Source organism: Sapajus apella, unplaced genomic scaffold, assembly GCF_009761245.1.
Source record: "Sapajus apella isolate SASKATOON/1434 unplaced genomic scaffold, GSC_monkey_1.0 scaffold4, whole genome shotgun sequence".
NCBI classification, from domain to species: domain Eukaryota; kingdom Metazoa; phylum Chordata; class Mammalia; order Primates; family Cebidae; genus Sapajus; species Sapajus apella.
Genome location: NW_022436944.1, coordinates 38,276,726 through 38,303,204, shown reverse-complemented (window position 1 = coordinate 38,303,204; position 26,479 = coordinate 38,276,726). Strand labels below are relative to the sequence as shown.

At 36.7% G+C, this 26,479-nt stretch overlaps 1 protein-coding gene across 6 annotated transcripts in view; it reads left to right on the top strand.

The window, feature by feature from the left end:
- TBC1D5 (TBC1 domain family member 5) overlaps positions 1-26,479 on the top strand; it is a 557,272-nt gene that overhangs the window by 122,372 nt on the left and 408,421 nt on the right. For all 6 annotated transcript variants that reach the window (XM_032259250.1, XM_032259280.1, XM_032259257.1 and 3 more), the window contains one exon: positions 18,508-18,712. The gene's annotated coding sequence lies outside the window, so the exon portion shown is untranslated. The remainder of the gene's footprint in view (positions 1-18,507; positions 18,713-26,479) is intronic.

The window sequence follows — 26,479 nt, the reverse complement described above, 5'->3', positions numbered from 1 at the left end:
GAACTCCTGATTAAAGAGCAGTGCTTCTAATGTGTCACCATTGTATATTATGTTTCCTGTAGCATTTTGGAAAGATATATTTATTTCCCTTTATCACATTAAAGTGGTTTTCTTCTAGTTGTAGTAAAAAGTTTTTCTTCAATTAAAAAAGTCATGAGTGGTGTTGAATGTTGTCAGAATACTTTTTCTGAAGTATTGAAATGATGCTATAGTTTTTCTCCTAATGGGTTTCCTAAAATACAGTATTTTAATAACAGAAAATCTCTAGTAAACTTCAGAAAATAACTGCTCACCTGTTGTTCAACAAAAGAGCAGTTATTTTTCTTTTTGATTACTGTAGATCCTATTCTGGATAATGTAGGCTATAGTGTGTTTGTGTGTTTTTTGGGGGAGGGGGTTAGGGGTGCCAGAGAATTGCATCTCTTCAGAAGTCAGCAGGAATGATGCTGGATAGGGGACTAAGATGGCCCATTATGAATTTGCAAATGTACTGAAGTTTATTTTTTTCTTTAAGCTCAACATTGGTTTCTTTCCTTCATAGTCTCTGGTAACTGAAGGTTTCAAATGCAAAAAGAAAAAGAAATTTATAGTTAGATCCAGGTGTATTAAGTTACTAGAATGAAGACAGAAAGATTTGCTAATGTGTATTCAAATTTGTGTTGAGTTGGAAGTAAAAGCTGGAGGGAGACTACAAGCCACCAGATGTCATTATGTAAAGCTTTAAAAAGGGTTTGTGTTCCAGTTTCATTCACTACTCTATATGGATATTTTTGTTAATTTTTTGCAGTATACACTAGTTATTATTGAGAAAATATTTTAAGCTGTAGCTTGTATTGATGGATGATGTTACATTCATCTAATGCTACCTTTAAATTTCTTGTACATAATGAAGGTTTAACAGTTTTTTTGGTAAATAGTCATCTGACTTTTTAGATCACTTTTCTTCTATGAGATATTATCTGCATATTACTTTCAAAGGAGATATTCTGGAAAATAGCTGATTTTAATCTAATAGAGCAGATAACTATATCTGGTTAGTTTAAAGGATGGCTAATTATTCTCTTTGGTAAAATTGAACTAATTGTTGTCAAGGAATTTGATTAAGCCATTTCTTACCAGTTTTTTCCTCTTTCTTGTTATGTTGCAAGGCATATCTTAAGCTGGGATTTTCTGTTTTATCTGAAGCTGTTGGTGTGCATCAAATCCTTTTTTGGGAGCTGTGATATTATTTACCATTTTTATTTTTTTCGAGATGGAATTTCACTCTTGTCTGCCCCAGGTTGGAGTGCAGTGGTATGATCTTGGCTCACCGCAACCTCCGCCTCCTAGGTTCAAGCGATTCTCCTATTCCAGCCTCTTGAGTAGCTGGGGTTACAGGCACGTGCCACCACGCCCGGCTAATTTTGTATTATTAGTAGAGATGGGGTTTCACCATGTTGCCCAGGCTAGTCTTGAACTCTTGACCTCAGGTAATCTGCCCACCTCAGCTTCCCAAAGTGCTGAGATTACAGGCGTGAGCCACCATGTCCAGCTGGTTATTTTTGTTGTTGTTGATTTTTTTCAGTATAGAAATGACCTCTTTGTCAAAGTGTGTATTTTGATCCTAACAAAACAATTTTAAAAACCTGTGAATTGAACCTTGTTAAAGGTTTAATATTATAAAATACTATATTCAACTTTTCTCTCCTGAAGGATATTCTCTCATATTTAATTGTATTAAGCATTTCCTATGCTGCTAATTTTTATTTGTATATTCTAAAAATTGTTATAAAAAGTCACCAGTATCATTACTACTTTTCTTTTGGATTATCATTAATTATACTATTCTTGTTTTATATATATTACAGATAGCCAAAGGTTCGAGTAAAAGAATAAAAAATACTTTCCTTTTTTTGGACAGGGTTTCACTCTGTTGCCCAGACTGGGGTGCAGTGGAATCACTGCTCACTGCAGCCTCACATTCCTGGGTTCAAGCAATCCTCCCAATCCCCCAGCAGCCTCCTGAATAGCAGGAACCAGAGGCGCATGCCACCATGCGTGGCTAATTTTTAAATTTTTTTTTGTGGAGATGGTGTCATTCTTTGTTGCCAAGGCTGGTCTTGAACTCCCTGGGCTCAAGCAATCCTCCCTCCTTGGCTTACCAAAGTGCCTGAGATCACAGGCATGAGCCACTGTACGCAGCCCTAAAATACTTAAGGTGAAAATATTTTTGGTAAAAATTAGACTCTTCTAAGGAGCCTCTGATTGACTTTATCAGTAGAGGGATGTGTGGGTATTAGGGCAGTCATGAAATGAGAGACCTACTTTATTTGTGTTCTAGTCTATCACAGTTTAGGCAAGGCCAACTTGCAAGATAAATGTGCCTAGAACTAGAGAGCAAGCTTAAATGATTTACTGATTTTTTTCAGAGTATAATACAGACATCAGTAACTTGGTGAATGGGTCTTTATCTTTGTATGAAAAAGTCTGTTCATTATTATGAAAACATTTATTACACATAGCATAAATATAATTTCTGTATTGCATTATTGGGTATTATTGAAGCCTTTATTTCCCCCTTAAACTCAGAAGTCTCACAATATTTGTCGGTCACAATGGGCATGTTAATATGTATGTGCTGATATTTACTGGCATGCTTCCTAAAAATGAAGTATACTTTCCTGATCTTTAATCATAGAAGTTGATAAAATGAAACTTAGGTGAACTTTGTTTTCCTACATGATCGAATTTTCTGATTACTAAAAAAGACTGTCCTTTTCCTCTTTTTAAATATTTGTTTCTAATGCCCAAACTCTTCAAAACACAATTTAACGTTAGTGTGATGATTAAATTTGTACTTTAAGTTCTGAAAACTCACAGGTGCTGCTGAGCAGCATTCTAGTTGCTAAAACTGCCAGGGTGAACTAGACATTTTTATTTCATGTAATTCAAAACATTGCTTATGACTGAGTTCAGCTATGACTTGAGGTCCTGACAAATTCTAGGGTTTTCTGATGTACGTGGTCCCTAGGGCATTATAAATTTGCTTGTGTTTGTTTGAATTGTGTGGTTTAATAAAAGCAGTTAATACTATGTGACTAGTATTTAATCTTAGTATGCTATTTTGCTATTATTTAATCTTAGTATGCTAATTTGGTACTTGAAGACTTAGGCATTTGTCTGTATTCATTGCACATTTATACTAGTGAGGCTCAGGATGTATTTTGGCTCTGTCTGGCCAACCTGCACATTGGCCTTAAGGATATTAGCGAAGAATGCCATTAAAATATGTATGGCACAATCAAGAGTAACATTTTGAAGAGTCTAGGAATTGTCATTTAGAATGTTTAATCTTAATGCTCATCACATTGACTGAAGCACAGAACTTAGCTATCTACATTTTCAGAGAAAGCTTTCTTTTAGTGCTCAGCACAAGGGATAACGTATTTCAGAGTGAAGATAAGTGAGAGGAAATCAATGTCTAAAGCTCTATGAATCACAGATTTCAATGCTATGAGCCCATAGGTATAGGAGACATGAACTTCAGGTTTCCGAGGTATTCCATTGAGACAGATAAGGGAATCACTTTAATTTACCACGTGGGTTTTGATGTACATTACTGATAGATATACTTAAAGGCATTGTCATGTTGTATAAAGGTTATGGGCTGTGGAATATCACAGACCTGAGTTTAAATACCACTTACTAACTGTATAGTATAAACAAGTTAGTTTACTTAATGCCTACATTTCTTCATTTATATAATTGAGAATAATGTTAATAATAATGTTTCCCTCTCCCCCCAGCAATTTATGTGGGAATTAAATGAAATGACAAGTTTCTAAAACACAAAGCAGAGTCTAGGATATCCTCCTCTACCCTCACCCCAACCCCAAGCATCATGGACTAAGGAATTAATCTCATTAGGCATTGCTCACAAGGGCAGTTATAAGTTTAAAAGTTCATTTTACATATTGGTAGTCTTTAGATGAGGGCATTTCTTAATGTTTCAATGAAAGGTAGTTGTTATTTCAATGATTAAATAGGCTACCATGTTTAAAAGCAACAATAGTTTTAGATTAGGTAGCCAGTTTTCAAGGCATTTTTTCCTTCCAGCAGGTGTTTAGGAGATGGCCCAGAATTAATTCACTTGTGGGTGATCCCTTAGGGAGGACTGGGAAGGATATTCTGAGTAGGATTACCAGTCTTCTTGAAATTCATACTTGTAGGAGCATGGTAGTTAACCATGAATTTACTATCACCTCTTTATTCTGTTAACTTGGATAAGAGAATTAACTGTGAAGATAAACATGAAATATTTTAAAGATTATGTTGAAAAAAGATTGACTTTGGGCAGTTTTTTTTCCTGGTCTTTCAAATGTCCTAAGGGCTGGGTGCCTTATTTCGGCTTCTGTTCTTGGAGAGTAATAACCAGTTGTCTTAGAGCTTTTACTGAATTTCCAGTATCCAAAATAGAAAATATTAAACTTAAAAAAAGCATGACCCCTTTTGGTTATAAAACCAAAAGTCTTGTTATAGTATATCATTTTTATGATTTCCCCCTCTTTTCATTTTACCACTTTAAAGCAGTTTAACCTCATAGAACATTTTTCTTATGGAATTTTCAATATTGTTTTTAAACATTTTATTGCAGTGAGACCATAGTAATAATCTTACATGGAATCTTTAAATATTTTAAAGATGTTTTTGAAGAATACCTTTAAAAATTATCCTTAGTAGCAAAAAATGACATCAATAATATAAATTAATTCACTGCTGATTTATTGAGCTAATAGCATTAATAAATACATGTGACCTTCATGTATATATTTTACTAGTTTGTTGGAAACCTACTAAACAAGTAATCAAAATGCAAACCTGACAATTCAGTTGGTTTATTTACACTTATAACCACTTTAACATGAGATATTATGTGAATCATAGAGATCACAACTTGGCAACTTTTAAGAGAGAGAGTATTCATTGGAGATATGTCTGGATTTGAAATGCTGTTTAGAAGTAAGGAGACTTTCTCAGATTCTCAAATACCTGTGGAATTAGTAGTAAGATCTCTTCTCAGCCTCACTTTAGTCAGTGCATTCAAATTATTTAATGTTATAAAAGTAAGCAAAATTAGAATTGTTATCATCCACTCATTCATTTATCTTTAACATACCTTAATTAGGGGGACAAGATACTGAGGTAGGTTTGGGGACATATATAGTATGCTGCTTTTTTTCCTTAATCAACCTTTTCCCCATCCCCCTCATTGCCCTTCTATACCTTTAGAGATGGGAGAGTTCCCTTGACCCCTTCTCTGGCCTTGAGACAGGGAAGGCTTGCTCACTTGGCTGCCACCACGTTCAAACCCCTTGCGGGATGGGGAGCATGCAGGTGAGCGAGTGCTCGGCGAGCACTTTTGGGTTCCAGTCCCAAGACAGGGTCTAGGGATGTGTTACAATTAATACTGTCTTTGCAGTTGCCATTTGCAGATGGCTAAGTGTTAACCAGCTCAGTGGAGAGTCAGGGTGACAGCCTTTTACACACTGCCTGCTTGTTACCCAGGTTCTTGTTTGCCATCTGGAAGAATCGGGTCACAGGAACTTGAAGGATGCTGAGGTTTTATTGAGTGATGGAGGTGGCTCTTGGTGGGATGGGGAACTGGAAAGGGGATGGAGTGGGAAGATAATCTTCCACTGGAGTTTGAGTACCCCCAGCCAAACTCCGACCATCCCCAGGTGAACTCTTGACCTTCAGATGCTTTTTTTTTTTTTTTTTTCTGTGCTCCTCTGCTGTGCCGCTCTGCTCTTGTGTCAGTGGAGTTTGGGGTTTTTATGGGTACATGATGGGTGTGTGGTGGGCCAGGGTGGTTTTGGAAAAAGCAACATTTAGGCAGGAAAGCAGGGATAACTGTTCTCATTTAGGGCCATGGCTTCCAGGCTTGAGGGTGAGGCATTTGCTTAGGAGCATCCCTCTTCTACCCAGTACTTCCCTGCCTCCTGTCTGTATCACTTTTATGGCACAAATAACCTTCCTAATGCCTAGATTAGAAATCTTGGAAATTTACTAAACTTACTTCTGTTATTTCTCTATGTACTACCAATTCTCTGTTCTTTTGTTTCTCAGTCCTCCATAGCCACAATTCTAATTTGGTTATTGGTACTCTACCTGACTCTTAGAGCTATCTTTCTCACTAAGTACCTGATAATTATTCAGCTATTTTGAAATCCAGTTTAGATTTCCTTTATTTATTTATGTCTGAGGGAGCTAATAGGAGGAAGTGTGGTAGTAAAGTAAGTGATATAAAGAGATAAAGTGATGGAAAATGATAAGCCAGAAACAGAAAATATGTATCTATATTACTACTGAGTTATTTGAAGAGCTAACTTAACCTGTTTTGTCTCTGGCTTTCCATAGTGTTGCCCTCTTCTAGGAAGTAAAACTTCCGCAGAATTCCAGAATGACTTGGGACAATGACTACGTACTTTTCAAAGGTTTTCTTGCAGTACAAATAATTATGGTTTCATTTGAGTTTTTCTTTTTACAGTTTGAACAAGATGGATTACAGTGTGTATTAGATAAAAGATGACAGACAATATTATAAAAAGGCAATAGATTTTAAAAACTCTGAAACAAATGTAGTAATATAAGGAGTAGTTAATGAGATGCAGAATAAGTCTGGAACTGAGAATTTAGAATACAAAACAAAATTATGAACAGTGCTTAAAGTTTCCAGCCCATTTAATGCAAAATAATTTCTTCAGAAATCTTGTTTTTATCTTAGTTACAGGAACATACTTACAAGAAGAGAACTCTTTAATATAAAATATACTTGTCTTTGTATTGTATTGTCAAGAAATCAGTTTTGAAAAATCCCATGCCTTATGCCTACCACAGGAAATAAAGACTAATTGAAGCTTAAGGGAATTTTTCATCTCTTGGAGTCAAGTTGAATCTGCAGCTTCCTTAGGGAAATCATAGTTCCTGGGATTTTCTCACTTCTCAAAAGACAGTTTGGTCTGTAAAATAGGAATAAACCTCAAGTGCCCGAAGCAGTTCTAAAGAATTGATCCAGCCTCTTTTGGTCCATTTAAGTAGAGTGATGAGGAGAGGGGGCACTAACTTATTTTTAAGCTACATTGAACTTGGTATCTAGAGCTTGAGCCTATATGGAACTAGGATACATAGAAGAGAGGTTATCTTGTTGTTATCAGGAGTAATATTAGAAGATACAATGTTTAAATTTCAAAAATTTCTCCTTTTACATTATACATGCATTTGTTTTTGTTCTGCATGGAGCTTAGGGTAATGTGGGATCTAATTTAGTACCAACCATAGTTAGTGAAAAATGTGAATATTTGGGACAAAAATATGTTACATATTAATATGAGATGAGTCATTCTGGAAATGAAGATATGTTTTAATTATTAGAATACCTTGGAAGTATTTCATTTAACATGAAAACCAGAGGGGCAGACTTATATTATGTCATTACTTTGGGGGTATTTGACTCTCTAAAAGTTTATAAAGTTGAAGAAAATTCTTGAACAGAGTGGGTAATGATAATGTAAACCAAGTTTCCCATAATTACAATTCCTTTTAAGTCAGCATAGCATAGTGTAATGGTTAAGACTGAATGCATACTGGATCAGATTGCTTGATTTAAAATCGCAGCTTTACCATTTGTTAGTTATGAGATCTTGGGCAAGTTAGTGTTTCTGAGTTTCTCTTACCTGTTTTTCTGGGGGAGGGGAGAGAGAAGAAGGGCAGGCATTAAGTGAGATACTCCATATAAATATCAACATCATAGCACTCAATTGATGTTCTTGTTACTAAAGTCCATTTTCAAGAAACCTTTACTATCTTTGGCCCTTTATTCCCTAGCACGGTAATGCCGTAAGTTATAGGGTAAAAACAAACAAACTTAGTGGGTATCTTTGTTTTAGAAGAATACAAGGAAATACTATGCATTAATTTAAAAACTCTAGCTGCCTGCATATAACTTCACAGATAACCTTGAAAGAATCATATTCATGTTAGAATTTCAAAATTAAAAAGTAAGTCCTGTTAGCCTTGGGTGAAAGTTTAGAGTTTTAGAATTTGTTGGAACCTGTAAGTCACCAGAACATTGTTGCCGGACTTGACTTAGTATGGCAGTAGATCAGATTAATGGGAGCTGTTGGGTCAGCTGTGTTCCATAGCTACAGTTGTGGTTCATGCAGAAGGGAAAGTGGATATCCTTTTAATTTTTTGAGTGATTGGAAGTGTCGGGAAATATGGTAGACATTTTCTGTCCTGAATACTGCTTTGATATCAGTGTATGTTAGTGCCCATTGGTGTCACCAAGCAGGGCAGTATGTAAGCTTTTATTCTTAAAATTTTTTTCTTTGGGTGACTTATTATATTAGACCCTCTTATGTATGACTTCTGCGACAAAATTTTCCTTATGAACCATTCATCTCCCTTAAACATTTCTGTGTCTTCTAGTATGTATACCAATAAATGACTTACTGAGTAAATGAGTTATAGATGATCAGTAAATGAGTTTTTAATCAGAAAAGTAAATTCTGTATTAAAGAAAATCAAATCTGGTGAAGACGTTTTATGTATAGTTAAAACTGCTTTTATTTGATCATTCCTTTTTTTATTGAGGAGGAACATTGATAGTGTTACTCAGAGAAATATCTGAAATTTTTATATTAAGTTGGGTTCATTTTAATTGGACCAACTGAATTAATATATATGTTCAACAAATAATTTGAAAATTATGTGGCTAAAGAATGCAAAATGGTTTTACTTGGTACATATATTTTTAGAAAGCTGGAAAAGTATTCTCTTCCACTACTATATCAGAGTGTTTGGGAAAATCTGATTGTGAGTCTCCATTTTAATAAGCTTCTCAAATGATTTTTAATATGCACCCTAAAGTTTTAGAACCACTGCTAAATTCCCTACTGATGGCTTTTAGGCTATTGGCTTCTGACTTTTGTGATAGAACCCCCTGATGGAACCCCCTTTTTTTCCATATTGGGAAAGGATGGAAGTAAACCGAATAAGTTATTCTTAATGACTTGCTATTCTCTGTACCATGAAATTTTCAAAGCTCAGGTCAGCCTTAGGACAGTGAGATCTGTGAATAGCTTTCTGCTCTAAGTCTTTCCTCAGCTGGCACTCCTATGGTAGAGGAACATGTGATGTTAATAATGATGTACAACTATGTATCTTATCAGAATCTTCATTTACATTATCTAAAAAGCTAATACTTATAGCAAGGTAGGAATTACTGGTGAGAAAATATTACCCGTAGGAAATACCAGCCAGGATTGTAACCAAGGTTGATTTACTTTAGAGCTCGAATCCTGACACCACACATGCTATCCTACTTTTTAGTGGAAAGGGCTTGGGCTGTAGGTTCAGGGAACCTTAAATTGGAAGTATGACTCTATCGCTTAACTTGCTTTTATTTTTTATTATTATTATTTTTATTGTACTTTGGGCTCTGGGATATATGTGCACATCCTGCATCCTGCAGGATTGTTGCATAGGTACATACATGCCATGGTGGTTTGCTGTCTCCATCCCACCCCTACCCCGTTGCCTACTTCAGGCATTTCTCCCCATGTTATCCCTTCCCATCCTCCCCGCTCCCCCCACACCCGCTGTCCCTCCCCTCCCCTCCACTTACTTGCTTTTCTAACGACTTTACACTTCCCTAACGTCAGTGTCCTCACCTGAAAAATGGGCTTGATAATTTTTACATTTGAAGATTGTTGTGAAGATTGATAACCTAAAGCATATTTTTAGAGTGCTTAGTATACCTCTGTCCCAGAGAAGGCATTTCAATAAATGGTGACTATTATTCAGCATTTAAGATAAGACATAAAATGCAAATAATGCCCCATGGAGTTAACCAATTTTAGGCTAAACGAGTTTGCCAGATTATAAAATATACTTTTTTGTTGTGGCATGATAGCTAGAAACTAGGAATTTATTGGATGTGTGAAGAGAGTTTCCTTTGCGAAGATAATGTATTTAGACCTCCATTTTTTTCTAATTACTCATATCCTGGCAAATTCTAAATTTATTTCTAATTCAATGTGTTCAGGTTCTCTGGAGGGACAGAACTAATAGAATATATATATATATATATATATAAAGGAGAGTTTATTATTAACTCACATGATCATAAGGTCCCACAGTAGGCCGTCTGCAGGCTAAGGAGCAAGAAGAGCCAGTGTGAGCAAAACTAAGAACTTGGAGTCCGATGTTCAATGGCAGGAAACATCTAGCATGAGAGAAAGATGTAGGTTGGGAGGCTAGACCAGTCTCTCTTTTCACATTTTTCTGCCTGCTTACATTCTAGCCACACTGGGAGCTGATTAGATTGCACCCCGATTAGGGATGGGTCTACCTTTCCCAGCATACTGCCTCAATCTTAATCTACTTTGGCAACACCCTCACAGACACACCCAGGATCAATACTTTGTATCCTTCATTCCAGTGCAGTTGACACTCCATAATAACCATCACAAGTCCACCCCTTGTCAACTTGAACCCATACATATCTCCTGATAAAAAACCCATACATAATCCATGCAAAGTCTCACATAATCCTTATATAAAAACAATAATAAGGTTATAATTATGCCTAACATAATACAACTATTCTTTGTTGTATTGTGGAAATGCACCAATTCCCAACCCAAATACTATTGCATATAGTTAACAATACTTAAATGCTGATATGAAGTCAGTAAATCTTATGTCACATGATAAAGGAGAAAGGAATTAAAATGAAGATATTTTCTTAGTGTAAGTGTACACATGCACAAACATGTCTTTAACAAAAGAAGGAGGAAATACTCATGACAATTCCAGTCCACATTTCTGGAGTCAGACGCGCTACCGCTGCGCCACGAGGTCCTACCAGTCCACATTTCTATAGCTGGTTACATGATGGTAGCTGGTGTTGACTTTGTGCTTGTATTGATGACTGCCTTTTACTGCTACCTATTCTATATTCCCTTTGCCTTCAGCAAGCACCTCAACCGGTTGTGGTTTTTTTCCCTCGGTGGAGTGACCCAAACCTTCACTCCTGAGGGTTCTAGACCATTTGTAGTCCTGCCTTGATTGAGCTGTTTCACATTGACCTTAATCACAAGGCATGGTAATACTAAGAGACGCCCTAATGGATCTCCTGTATTCCATACTCTTCCTTACCTCCATTGTGGAGTAGTAGACTGATGTCATCATGATAGTCCAGGTCATTTACCCCAGTCAACACCATAACTCCTTTCTTAGGCTGTTGGCTTAAAGGTAGGAGGAGCCCAAGTTGTCCTGGTGGCACTCTTAACTTCCAGTTTAATGGAATCATTGTTCTGTTTCCTGGTGCCAGTATTCCTCCCTCTGGAACTAAGATTTCTAGGCCAGCAGAATGTAATGTTGTGGGAACAGGAAGCAAAAATTTTGCTAGTGGATCACTAGGGGTGATGGTAAGTGGCGCCACTTTACTTCCACCCCTTGATTCCTGGATCTGTGAATCCTGGCTATGGGAGAAATAGTACCTTATGATGGATGCTGTTTCAAAGCATATATAGCATTCTGGAGAACTTTTCCCAAGCCCTGCACAGTATTGTCACCTAGTTGATGTTGTAATTGTGACTTCAAAAGGCCATTCTACCATTCTATCAATCCAGCTGCTTCAGGATGATGGGGAACATGGGAAGACCAGTGAATTCCATGAACATGAGCCCACTGCCACATTTCTTTAGCTGTAAAATGAGTGCCTTGGTCAGAGGGTGCTGGGTAGAATACCATGACGGTGGATAAAGCATTTCATGAGTCCATGGGTGCTAGTCTATGCATTGCGTGCAGGATAGGCAAACCCATATCCAGAGTAAGTTTCTAGTTGAGTGAGGAGAAACCTCTGCCCTTTCCTTGAGGGAAGAGGTCCAATATAATCAACCTCCCACCAGGTAGCTGGCTGATCACCCTGAGGAATGGTGCCATATCAAGGGCTCACTGTTGGTCTCTGCTGCTGGCAAATTGGGTTACTCAGCAGTGGCTGTAGCCAGGTCAGCCTTAGTGAGTGGAAGTCCATGTTGCTAAGCCCATGCGTAACCTCCATCCCTGCCATCATGGCCACTTTGTTCACGGGCCCATTGGGCGAATGACGGGGCAGCTGGGGAAAGAGGCTGTGTCATGTCCACACAAAGGGTCATCCTAGCCACTTGATTATTAAAATCCTCCTCTGCTGAGGTCACATAGTCTTCTATTCCTCTGTCAACTGATCATAGGGAACTCCCCATGAGGTCGTCAGTGCAGGCTAGGGGAGAGAAGGCAGGGTGGCAGAAGTGGAGACCATGGGCATTTGAGCCACTTCCTCATGTAACTTATTTGTGCCTTCAGGAGCTACTCGAGCCGTATCATGTATATACCACTTCCATTTGATGATGGAATGCTGCTATGCATGAACCACTTTATGGCTAGATGTGTTAGAAAGCACCCAGTTCATGATAGGCAGTTCAGGTAGCATGGTGACTTGATATCCCATAGTCATTCATTCAGTTTCCACCAAAGCCTAGTAACAGGCAAGAGCTATCTCTCAAAAGGAGAGTAGTTATCTACAGAAGATGGCAGGGCCTTGCTCAAATCCTAGAGGCCTCCACTGTGATTCACCTATGGCAGCCTGCCAAAGGCTCCAAACAGCATCTCTATTTGCCACTGACACCTCAAGCACCATTTATCTGCTGGGTCATATGGCCCAAGTGGCAGACCAGATTGCACAGCAGCCTGGACCTGTTGCAGAGCATTCTCCTGCTCTAGACTCTACTCAAAACTGGCAGCCTTTTGGGTCACTTGACAAATGGGCTGGAGTAACACACTCAGATGTGGAATGTATTGCCTCTGAAATCCAGATAGGCCCACCAGGCATTGTGCCTCTTTCTTATTTGTAGGAGGTACCAAATGCAGCAACTTATCCTTCACCTTAGAAGGAATATCTACAGGCCCCACACCACTGGATCTACTGAATTTTACTGTGGTGAAAGGTCCATAAATTTTAGTAGGATTTATTTCCCATCCTGTGGCACGCAAATGTCTTACCAGTAAGTAAGTAAGTGCAGTGTGTTTGTTACTTCTTGCTCACTGGATCCAGTGAGCATAATGTCAGCAATGTAATGGACCAGTATGATATCTTGTGGAAGCAAAAAGTGATCAAGATATCTCCGAATAAGATTGTGACACAAAGCTGGAGAGTTGATATACCCCTGAGTGTATCAGGACAGTAAAGGTATATTGCAGGCCTTGTCAGCTGATGGCAAATTGCTTCTGGTGGGCCTTACGAACAGGAATGGAAAAAAAGGCATTTGCCAAGTCAATGGCTGCATACCAGGTACCAGGAGATGTGTTAATTTGCTCAAGCAATGAAACCACATCTGCTACAGCAGCTGCATTTGGAGCCACTACTTAAGTAAGCTTATGATAATCTTCCGTCATTCTCCAAGGTCCATCTATCTTCTTCACAGGCCAAATGGGAGAGTTGAATGGGGATGTGGTGGGAATCACCACCCCTGTGTCTTTCAAGTCCTTTATGGTGGCAGTAATCTCTGCAGTCCCTCCAGGAATGTTTACTATTTTTCTAGGTAATGGCAGATCTAATGGCTTCCATTTGGCCTTTCCCACTGTAACTGCTCTCACTCTACCAGTCAGCCAGTGTACGGGTTCTGCCATCTGCTAAGTATGCCTGTGCCACTCAGGCATTCTGGCACTGGGGAAATGGCCACAGGTTGAGTCTGGGGACCCATTGGACCCACTCTAAGTTGGACCTGAGCTAAAACTCTAATAATTACCTGACCTGTTTAAGCCCCTGCTTTAACTGGAGGACCACAATGACATTTTAGGTCCGCTGGAATCAACATCAGCTCAGAGCCAGTGTCCAGTAGTCCCCTGAAATGTCTGATCATTTCCATTTCCGCAGTGCACAGTTACCCTGGTAAAAGGCCATAGGTCTCCTTGGGGAAGGATTTGAGAAAGATTCACTGTATAAATTGTTAGTAATGGAGTGAGATCTTTCCTCAAATGGACCCAGCCTCTCTTTCGTTCATGGGTTTCTGGGTCTGTAAACTGTCTCAAGCCTGGAAATTAATTGAGGGGCCATGATTCTTTGTTTTTATGATTCAAATTAGTCTTTTATCCATTTAACCTATAAGTTTTCTGCTTGTATAAACTAAGTTGGAATGCAGCAGGTTTCCTATCAAATTCACTTCTAGGAATACCATGATTAATTAGCCAGTGCTGGAGCTCCACATGAGTCAAACTATTCTGGTTGCTGCTTTGCCTTTGCTTTCCATTATAGTAGCTATGCCCACTTTGCCTTAGATGGTTGTGTGCCACCACTTGGCCCCTGCCACCTTGGGATCCAACTATTCCCATTGTATTTAAATTTTGTAGTTGAGTGACTGCAGTTCCCACTGTTAGATCTGACATAGAGAGAAGAGCAATTACAGGACTCTTTAAAGATGCAGTTGCTGCCCTCGTAATTCTGTTTCACAAGGCATTGGTCAAGGGTGTATCTTCTGGACCCTCCCAGTTGGGATGAGCAGACATAAAGTCACTAATCCATTCCATCATTGCAATCTCCCTAATCCTTTGGATCCTTTTCTCTACATTAAACCAAGAGAAATCGTGCATTTCCATTTGCTCATAGTGGCCTTTATTTTAATCCATATTTCAACCAACCAAGCAAATAAACCAGGAGAACCTTTTTTTTTTTTTTTTTTAACTCCTTGAGCTGCAACGCTAAATGCAGAGTCCCTACTTAGTGGGCCCAAATTAATAAATTCAGCCTGATCTAACTCTGTGTTCCTTCCACCATTATCCCACGCCCTTAATATACATTTCCATGCCTGTTCTCCACATTTCTGTTAATATAAACTAGAAAACTCAAACACATTTTTTTGAGTATAGTATACTTCATCATGGGTCATACTCAACCTCACCTCTGGGGCCTGCCGGGATTTTAGTTATAGGCCTAGAAGCAAACAGGTGTTGGGGGGTGCTGGTCTCACACCTGCTTTTGGACCTTTGCACTTGCTGTGCTCCATAAGGAATACTTCCCATACCTTCCAGATCTCATTTCAAACAGTCTTTCTTAGACCTTTGCTGATCTCTGGGCTATATCATATCTACTTTTATAAAATCTTGTGGCTCCTTCTTCCTGTATTTTAAAATTGCATTTATCTCTGTTTGCAGGTAGGTATTTACATGATTATTGGATGCTGTTTGTTTCCTCAATTAAAATATAAGTTCTATGAGGGCAGAGACAATTTCAGTCCTTACAAAGGTTTAGAATGGCCCTGACAGTAGACAACAAATATTAAATGACTGAAATGCATAGTGGGACAATTAAAATACAAACTGATTAATTCTAAAGTGTATTAGACTGTTTTCACACTGCCGATAAAGACATACCCAAGACTGGGCAATTTACCAAAAAAGAGGTTTATCGGACTTGCAGTTCAATGTGGCTGGGGAGGCCTTGCAATCATGGTGGAAGTTCACCTTCCATGTCTCACATGGCAGCAGGTAAGAGACCAGAGCTTGTGCAGGGAGACTCTCATTTTTAAAACCATTAGCTCTTGCGATACTTACTCACTATCACAAGAACAGCATGGGAAAGACCTGCCCTCATGATTTAGTTAGCTCCCACTAGGTCCGTCCCTCATCACATGGGAATTCAAGATGAGATTTGAGTGGGGACACAGCCAAACCGTATCATAAAGTGAGCTAAGTATATATGAGATCACAGTGTTGTCATGTTAAGCATTGTTATTTGGGAATACTTAAGTTATTGTAGCACTGGTCTGATAAGCCGTTGAAGCCAAGAGCTTAAGACCAGCTTAAGCAACAAAGTGAGACCCCATTTCTACAATAAATAAATAAATAAATAAAGGCATAAGTAGTATTTTGAATTACCCAATATGCTTAAAATCTTCTCAGAACTTCATTGTGTTGTACTTGAATGAACTTTACAACAAAAACTTGCCCCTTTTATTGAATCTGCACAATATTTGAAGTTTATAATTCAGAAAGGTTATCACTGGTTATATACAAATGTATGTTTACTTATATTACTTACGTTTACAATTTGTTTATTTCCTTTATGTGAAATGTGTTTATTTTAGTTGTCTAAGGCATAAAACCTTTAAATTTCTACCAACTTGTTAAAACAAGGAATAGATATTTTAGTAGCTCTTATGAAAGTTAGAAAGAAATCAAAAAGGTTTAAGTAATATAGAGATTATGCTTTTATGTTGACTTTTTATATTGGGCCTTTATTTACTACATGACTATTGTTGGCAGATTGAAGTGTATTTGTGAAAACTCCTAAGTCTTTAGTATTTCATTGAAAATTGGCTTCGCGCTGTTGTTTACTTTTTAAAATTAGTGCTCTCGATAAGATTTTGGTTTTCATCTCTCCTGAATTCTTCCTAGGAGTGCACAACTTCAAAAATGAGGCATAGTCAGCAGAAAAAAGAGGTGGTCTGAGCATTTGTGCGTTAAATATGCATGTTAATTAGGAAAAAAATTAGAAAAATATGAAAACAGATGTTACATAAATTATTGCAGTCCCACGGCAGCAGTAACTTATACACTGACAATAATTTTTATATGTGCATGTGTATATCTATTTCTGGATTTCTCAATATTTATGTAATTCCTAAGAGCATAACTAGAAAAAGAACTGGTATATCCTTTCAGTGAGGCTATGGTAAACATTCCTGCTGCATATGGATTTTTGAGAAAGTTTAGTTGTTTCATATAGTCTTACTGTAGAGATGGTTTTTTGTATTTCCTAATTCTGCCCATAGCGTTCTTTTTTTGATTCCTTTCTTGGTTTCTCTGATGGTATGTAAATTTATTCTTTGATTGGCTATGTCCTGTCACAACAGGAAGGTTAATTAAGGATCTTGGTAGAGTAAGAAATTGAAAATTGGCCTAAAATAAAAAATTGTTCTAAAGTATGTATTTAGAAATAAAACACATTATAACTATTAATTATAGTGTTACTTTTTCTTCGTGTTACTGTCATACATTCTGAAGAAATGGCCATCGTTCTCTGAACAGTAGTGACATACTACTATGACAATACATATTGGTACAGATTTCATCAAATACACATATGTTGGAGTAGTTGAAAGCTATTTGAGTATGTTTTATTCTAAACAGCCATCCAAAGAATAAAAATGGTCTATATTTTTACAAAATTAAGATGAGAAATAGTCATGCTTTGTTTTAGTGTTTTAGCAATTTTTAGTTGAGCCATACATGAAAAAGCATGAATATAGTGCTGTGCAAGGAGCAGCTGATGATATTTAGATATTTTCCATTTGTGTAATATAATTTAGAAAAGTATTGTTTGTTACTTTTCAAATTAGATTGGAAATTAAAATAAGAAAATGCAACATCACAATGTAATGCATAATTCTCTTTACCAAGCAGACAAACAAAATATGAATTGTATTCAGTAAAATGGGCATATCTAAAAGGGCAAAAAACTGTTTCTGGAAATCCTGTTTTCAGAAGTGTGCTTTTGTTATTTGATTTTAGTAGAATGTCATACTAAAATGTGTTTGAAATAATTAATTCCTACTGAATCTCAATAAGTTTCAGTTAGAATCTGTCATCTTGTTTTTCAGTTACATGTTATTGATTTATGTTTTACATTATATTAGTGAAGTGCTGCTATCTTTTTTTTACATGCACTAAGCCAACAGTAAGCTCTTAACAGGTTGGCGAACCTTAAGAACTACTAGAGAATAAAATCTAGAGGAAGTTTAGTAATTTTTGTTCTTAAGAGGTTTTTTTACTTAAATTGGATAGCTTAGTGAAGAAATTTAGTTATTATTCTTACAGATTTTATGTAAATATATCTATGTCTATTATTATTTATGGAGGTGTATTAGTAAAGATGATAAAAGTGTTTTTATCTAGAAAAAGGCTGTGAAAATTAATATTAGCACCTAAATAATATTCATGTGTCATCACTGATGCATCTGTATTCTAATTTTATATTTTATTAATGCTTTGGAATCCATTTTCAATGAAATTTTTTTCACATTTGTTTTCAAATGTCAAATTTCCATTTTTTATATTATGTGATTTTAAAATGTGATACTATTTTACTATGTGTTAGAATAGTAGGTTCCTTATTTCAACACTTTTATGTCATTTCAGTGCAAAGTTAAATGAAGTAAGAGGTGATTGTTTTATAGTGAAGTCTGTTGTTTTTGTATTATATCTGTAAAATGCCGTATATTTTTGGTATTAGAAAAGCTTCCATTTCTTCCAGGAGTTAAAATAGGCGAAGGAAAGAGTGATTAATGGGTAGTTTAACGTTTGTCCTCTAAGAATTTAAATATTTTGATAGGAATTTTTTTTAGACTGCCTTTTGAATTGTTTGATGTTAATTAGGGTTCCTCCTGGGATAAGAGCATTTGAAGCTATTTTATTTATTTGTTTTTCTAGGGAGATGCTGTTTTTCCAGCAGCTAAGTAGAGGAAGAACTTAGCTCGTCTCTGTTTCTTGATTCCTCTTCAATTTCTGTTTGCTAACCAAGACTTGTGTTTGGAGAACTCTATTGTACTGAGCCTAAGTCATCTTCGATCTATAACAAGAACATGCATTTTCACATGTCAACCAGATTTGTGGACCAGTAAAGTTCTCCCAAAAGGTAAGCATATATATATTAAAAATATACGTTTTAAAATAGAATACTCTCAGTACCCTTACCACAGTAATGTGTCCCATAGATATTTGTGCAAAAAAAAGAAAAAAAAAAAAGTATGTGTGTGTACTTCTGCCAAATTTAGATTGAAGACTTCTTCAGGGAATAGTGTTGCCCCTGCAACACAGTTACTCAGTTTCCTGATCTGTTTCTGTCTTACCTCCTACTTTCAGTCACCAGTTTCCTTTCTTTTCCCTTTGCTCATTGTTTTTCTTCTCAGTTGGCTGAATCTTCCAGGTGTCTTTTAAAAATGTTTTTCCACCAGCAGACTTCAGCACTTTCCTTAGGGAATACTTTTTGTATCCACAGGCCTTTTATTTTCTATTCTCCGCCCCACAACATTTTTTAAAGGAGTAGGAAATTAGAATGATTGAACTTAGAGTTGAAGGTATATCAAATAACACTCACAATTGTTTTCCCCATTATAACCCATAGAAAGGAATAAAATGTGTATTTATGAGCCGAGTCCTATAGGTATAAATGAAACTGAAACAAAAGTTTAATTTTTACCCCAACTACCTGGGATGTGTTGTATGCTGTATTATATTATATCCTTTGTATATTTTATTTAATGCTTCCTGGTATGTGTCACTTATGCAATTTCAGAAACCCAGCTTTAGATCACTTGAATGTTTGTTCATCACTGATTTGTTGAGAGAGTTAAAATAAATGAGATAATTTCTTTTCTGCATCAATAAAGCTGCCTTTTCCCTTGTCTCTTCTGTGCTTCTCATCTCTTTCCCCATTCAATATAAGCGATCAAATGACCTAAGAACTGGGTTACTGCTGGGAAACTCCGCAGTCCTTACTGGGTTTTTTTTATAGAAAGAAGTACACAAGTATTGAGATCTCAGAATTTTAAAGAAGAATAAATCTTTGATATAATCATATCTTTATAGTAAAATGTATATTTCTTTATTCTCTTCTTGTTTGTTTTGTCTGTCTAAATTGTATGTGCATCCTGATGTCCTTAAATGATTCTTGGTCTGAAACATGTTTAACTTTTTACATCCTGAGTATCAAGTTAGAATAACCCAGATCCTTTCCCAAAGTGGTTTCTTCTAGTACCCATTCCCATTTTATTTAACACTTGTCTCCTTTTAATAAATTGTAGGCATTTTTTTTGTGATTTATTTTTTGTTAAAAGTTTGGTAAATATAGAAAAACATAAAGAATATAAAAATTATCACTAATCCAGGCTGGGCATGGTGGCCCACACCTCTAATCCTCGCACTTTGGGAAGCCAAGGTGAATGGACTGCTTGAGCTCATGAGTTGGAGACCAACTTGGGCAACATAGCAAATCACCACATCTGTCTAAAAAATAAATGTTAACTTAAAAAAATTAAAAGAAAATTATTTTGAATCCTATCATACATAGATGAACTGATATACCATTTTAAAAATCTATTATATTTAGCTTTACTTGAATTTAATAGAGGAAAAAAACCACCTGAAATGAAACTTAAAGAATTGCTAAACCTCAGATAAGCTCCCCTCCTCCAAACCATAAACACTAGCTCTGAGGGCCTTCCAAAGTTAGGTTGACATTATGAACGTCTTTGAAAATCTTTACTCTGGAAATAAGAAAATAGAAAGAGTGAACTGAAAGGAGAATGTCTTTTATTTTAAGGTAATCTATTGAGGTGAAATTAATATAACAAAATTCACCATTTTGAAGTGAACAATTCCATAGCATTCAGTATGTTGACAGTGTTCTGCAACCTTCCATCTCTATCGAGTTCGGAACATTTCCATCATGCCATAGTAAAGTATTACCTGTTAAACAGTTTGTCTTCATTCTGCCTTAGCCCTAGGCTCTGACAGCCTTCAATCTGTATTTCATCTCTATAGATTTATGTGTTCTGTATATTTAATATGAACATAACCATATAAGACGTGATGTTTTGTGGGTGGTTTCTTTCATTTAACATAATATTTCCAATTTTCACATTGTAGCACTTGTTACTTCATTACTTTTCTTGGCTGAATGCTATTCCATTTGTTTATCCATTTATTCGTTCATATACATTTGGTTTGCTTCCACTTTTTGGTTACTCTAAATAGTGCTGCTATAAACGTGTTCAAGTACCTATTCTCTGTTCATATGAGTATGTACCTAGGAGTGGAATTGCTAGGTCATATTGTAATTCCATATTTAACTTTTTGAGGAACCACCAAACTGTTTCCCATGGCAGTTGCATCATTTTACATTCTTGTCAGCAATGTATGAGGGTCCTACTTTCTTTGAGATAGAGTATTGCTCTGTTGCTCAGGCTGCAATGCAGTGGCACGATCTCAGCTCACTGTAACCTTTGTCTCCCAGGTTCAAGCGATTCTCCTTCCTCAGCCTCCCGAGTAGCTGGGACTACAGGTGCATGCCACCAAGCCTGGCTAATTTTTTGTATTTTTAGTACAGATGGTTTTTTCCATGTTGCTAAGACTGGCCTCAAACTCCTGAGCTCAGGCATTCCTCCTTTCCTCCTCCCTCAGCTTCCCAAAGTGCTAGGATTACAGGCGTGAGTCATTGCACCTGGCCAGGTTCCACTTTCTCTATGTTTTGCTAACACTTATTATTTTCAATATTTTTGATTATCAGGATATCTTATGATTACTGATAAATGACTTTTAACAAAGTAGAGAAATAATATATTTCTTCTGTATTTAATTAATTTCTTTCGGTGTGGTTTTTTTTTTTTTTTTTTTGAGATTGGGTCTCAGTCTGTCTCCCAGGCCAGAGTGTAGTGGTATGATCTCAGCCCACTGCAACCTCTGCCTCCTAGGCACAAGCAATCCTCTCACCTCAGCCTCCCAAATAGCTGAGACCACAGCATGAGCCACCATACCTAGCTACTTTTTGTATTTTTTGTAGAGATGGGGTTTTGCCATGCTGCTCAGGCTGGTCTTGAACTCCTGAGCTCAAGTGATCCACCTGCCTTGGCCTCTCAAAGTGCTGGATTATAGGCATGAGCCACCATGCCTGGTCCATATTTTATTTGTTATTTAGCAATTACATTGATCATATAGGGATTATGCATCATTTCAGAATATCACTTGGTTCTGTTTTCTCTCCAGAATTACCTGACCAGTAGACATATTTTTCCCACAGTAAAAGTTTCTTTCTTCATTTGCTCAAAATCATGTATTTTCTTTCACATATTTATCATTTTTTTGGCATATGTATAATTTTTTTAATCAGAGTTTTAAATTGCCATTCTTTTTGTTTACTGCTCATGAGAGATTTATGCCTGTATTTTTTTTTTTTTTTTTGATAGTGCACCATAGTTGTACTTTTGGGCTCTTAAATCATAAAGTAACATTTGCGTAAAGTTATTTACACTCTTTTTGAAGAAATTTCTCAACCTTAACCTTCTATTTAAATTAAACCAGAACTTCCTTGGCCTTTTGCTGGCATGTCTTTCTGAGATTTCTTTTCACTATACTACTGAGTTAGTTGTACTGCTTTTTGTATCCCATTTTTGTCGTCATCCATGAATTTTCTGAGTTGTGCATATTAGAAAAATTTTTAATTTTATTTTAACAGTTGATTGATAATTTAGCTGGGTATATGTTTCTAGTTTAAAATGATTTTCCTCTGAACTTTGAAAGCTTTGCTTTAATTTTTTTCTACTATCCGTCATTCTTCCTGAGAAATTTGAAGCTGGTCTTACTCATTGAGGACTGTTTTAGGAGTTATCACACTGAAAACAAAATGGATAAAAATCCTTAACTTGATTAAGCTTACATCCAGGGTGGAGAAGTTGATAACCAGCAGGATAAATAAATAAAATCTGTAGCACCTTAGATAGTGACTCTGTGAAGGAAAATAAAGCAGCTGGTCAGAGAGAGAGAGTTTGGAGTATAGGGAGAAGAGTGGAAGTTTTAAATAGGGTGGTCAAGGAAAGCCTCACCGATAAGGTAGCATGTGAGTAAAGACCTCAAGGAGGTGAGAGAGTGAGCTGAAGGATCATCAAGCGCAAAGGTCCTGAGGCAGGAATATTAATGATGCATTCACAGAACAGCCTCAAGGTCAGTGTGGCTGCAGCAAAGTGAGTAGAGAGTAGTGGGGAGTAAATAGAGTGTAACTGGGAATCTAGGTCTTTTAAGAACTTAGATTTCATTTTGAATGAGATAGGGAGCCATTAGCGAGTGTCATCATCTGCTTTGTAGTTTAAAAGAAATACTGGCTGCCAGTTTGAGAATAGATTTTCAGGGAGCAAGGACAGAAGCAGAGAGACCATGTAGAAGATTCAAGGTGATAATTTTGGTTTGAATAACAGTATATGCTATTGGATTGGATTTGAGTTATGCAAGAAAGAGATGAGTTAAGAATGACTCCAAGAGTGCTTGGCCTGAATTACAGAAAATATAGAGAGCTTCATTTAATAAAGGAGGGGAAGATTATATGATAAAAGGAGTACATTTGGGGGAGAGGATCAGGAGTTTCATTCTGAATATGTTAAGTTGAGACGTCTGTTGGGTAGAAAGCTCAAGGAAGCAGTTAGACACATTGGTCCAGAGTTCAGGAAAAGAGGTCTGAGATGAAGGAAGAACTGTGGAAGCTGTTAATTGTAGATGGTATTTAAAGGTATGTATTAGTCCATTTTCATACTCTGTGAAGAAATATTTGAGACTGGGTAATTTATAAAGAAAAAGTGGTTTAATGGACTTCTAGTTCTTCATGGCTAGGGAGGTCTCACAGTCATGGCAGAAAGTGAAGGAGGAGCCTGTCTTACATTACGCAGGCAAGAGAGCATGTGCAGGGGAATTGTCCTTTATGAAACTGTGAGATCTCATGAGACTTACCATCACAAGAACAGCATGGGAACAACCCTCCGCCATGATTTGATTACCTCCCACCAGGTCCCTCCCATGACACATGGGGATTATGGGAGCTACAATTCAGGATGAGATTTGGGTGGGGAGACAACCAAACCATATCAAGATGTAACATTGATGCTGTACAGTAGATAAAGATAGAGAAGATTTAAAATTTTAGCCTTGGGGCATCTTTAGTAAAGGGGTTAGGAGAAGAGGAAGAATTAGTAGAGGTGGTTAGAGAAGAAAACTCAGTGAGGTTAAGAGAAAAAGTCATTTGTCTTTCAGAATATCTGAAAGTGACGTAAATGTTTGAAGGAAGGAAGAGTACTCATCTGTGAAAATCTTATTTATAGGTGAAGTTAAAGATGGACTAGGTTCAAGGGAGAGTGGGAGGAGAAACACATGTGGCAGCTTAAAGGGGAAGTTGGAGTGAAGAAAGGATTTTTTTTAAATGGGAGAGAAACAGCATACTAATGGGAGTGTTCCAATAGAGAGGAATAAACTGATGATGCAAGAAAGAGTGGAAAATTGTTAAAGCAGTGTGTATAAGTAGATCACCTTAAGTAGCAGCATGGATGGTTTATTCTTAGTAAGAAGGAAGGCAGAGGTTATGGCACAGATCCATTGTTAAAAAGCCTTCGGTTGAGCTTTGTGCTGTCTCCCGGATGTGCTATGTACAAGCAGCATCATGATTACTTGCTTCCCACTTCTTTAGGCTTGTCCTGTAATTCTCCTTTATGGTTTTTTCTTTAACAGGTTATGTAATGTATGTAAATGTATAGTGGTTCCTAGTTTAGGAATTCTGTCGTTAAAAAATTCTGTTAATAGAATTAAGACTTACAATAGGCATTTGTGAATTATACACCTCTTGTTGTTTTTAAAAAGTTTCAAGTTTGTAAATATTTCTGTAAAATGCTCTAGAGAACCATCAAATACTCTAAGAGCAGAAACAGGGCCATCAAAATTCTTTCTTATACCGGGTTGGGAAGTTGATGGTTCAAATTCGCTTACCAGAAAATGATAAAGTACTTCATGTCGTGGATTGCTTGAACAAGGGTAAAATTGTAATTGTAAAAAAATCTATGGATGCCAAGTGTCTATTGTTCTTTATGATTCATATTTCTCCTAGTCACCTCAGCCCTTAAGTACACTTGATAAATATGGGATACAATAATGGCATTAGAATTCTTGCATTTTCCTGTTGGTATAATGTGATCTCTGCTATTTCTCTGGTGTGCTTCTGAGTTGTAATAGTGTTGCCCTTCTTACCCATTCTTGCTCAAGTTGCCAGCTCTCTGTAGTGATACAGTAGTTCCCTCTTATCTGTGGTTTTGCCTTCTGGGTTTACTTTCCGCAGTTTCACTTATCCGCAGTGATAAGTTTGACTTATCCGTAGCCACTAATTATGCGGTCAACCACTGTCTGAAAATAGGTGAGTATAAAATAAGATATTTAGTGGGGGGAGGACTGCATTTACATCATTTTTATTATGCTGTTTTATAATAATAATTGTTCTGTTATATTATTGGTTATTATTTATCTCTTACCTGTTAACAGTGCCTAATTTATAAATTCAGTTTTATCATTTGTATGCATGTACAGGAAAAAACAGGTTTCAGGCATCCACTGGGGGTCTTGGAATCCCTCATGGATAAGGGGGACCCTGGCTGTAGATAATGCTCATGGTATCCAGTGACATGATTCAAGTTGTATGTTCACTGTGCCCTAATACTGTAGTGTTTAAGAATGATAATAGGTGGTATAGGAGCAGTTACAAGGGCAAAAAGAAAAGCAGCCTTGTAATTACTATTCCCTGTAGTGCCTCTAGTGATTTACTTCTTGGGTTTAACTAACTAATTTCAATTTTTTACAACTCCCCACTTTTCCCTAAAACCTGGCAAAATTTCCTTGCTTGCTAAGCTAGAAAATCTTTTGAGTAATACTTCCTATACATCTGTACATTTGCTTGTCCACTTAAGACACGTTTACTAACAGTCAGTATACTTGGCCAGTTTACTTTGCATTCTGTCTTTGGAAGCACCTGCTGTTATGAAGTAATAATTAGAAATAAGATGTCTTAGGCCTCTTATAACCTTATTTTAATTCCCTCTAAATTTAGGTTCTAGCTTATTGCTTTCCCATTTTAGCAAGAATAAAGTTCTTTCTCCAAAAGGAAAAGAGAAAGAACTTTATTCTTGCTAAAATGGGAATGCAATAAGCTAGAACCTAATTATTTAACATCTTATAATTTATCTTCCTCACTTGGCTTCACATATACATTTCTCCAGTGAGTTACCATTTTAACATCTAGAGCCTGGTTTTTGTGGTTAGGTTACTGACCTATAAACCATTTGCAATGAGTTTTCCTTTGTGAACACACACTTGTTTGCAAAAATACCAGCTATCTTCTGATATGTGCATATTCAGGCTGCTATTTATGTTCATCATTGGACCTCCAAACCCATCATAACAGTTTTCTAAGTTGAACAAAATAAACCATTATTTTTATGGATTTTTTTCTATTAGTGATGTATTTTGAGTAACACATATAAAGTTGATTCTTCTTAAGTATTTTTAATTGAACTGAAAATTTTTAAGTGGAGAAGATATTTGGGAATATAGAGAAAAGGTGAAAAGATAATTGTTTAAAGAGTCCCTGCAATGTTGGCAGCTCTGAGAGTAAAATCAATCTGAATTCATCTTTTCAGTTATTAACCATTTACTTATGGCAGGTATTCAGCTAACTAGATAATTACTTTTAAAATAATTTCTCCTTTATAAGAAGTTTTGCTTTTTAAATTGGATGATATGAGGAAAATTCTTCTTCTCCTTTTTTTTTTTTTTGGCCAAATTGATTGTGAATGTTTTTAGGTTTTCACATATAGTGACTATC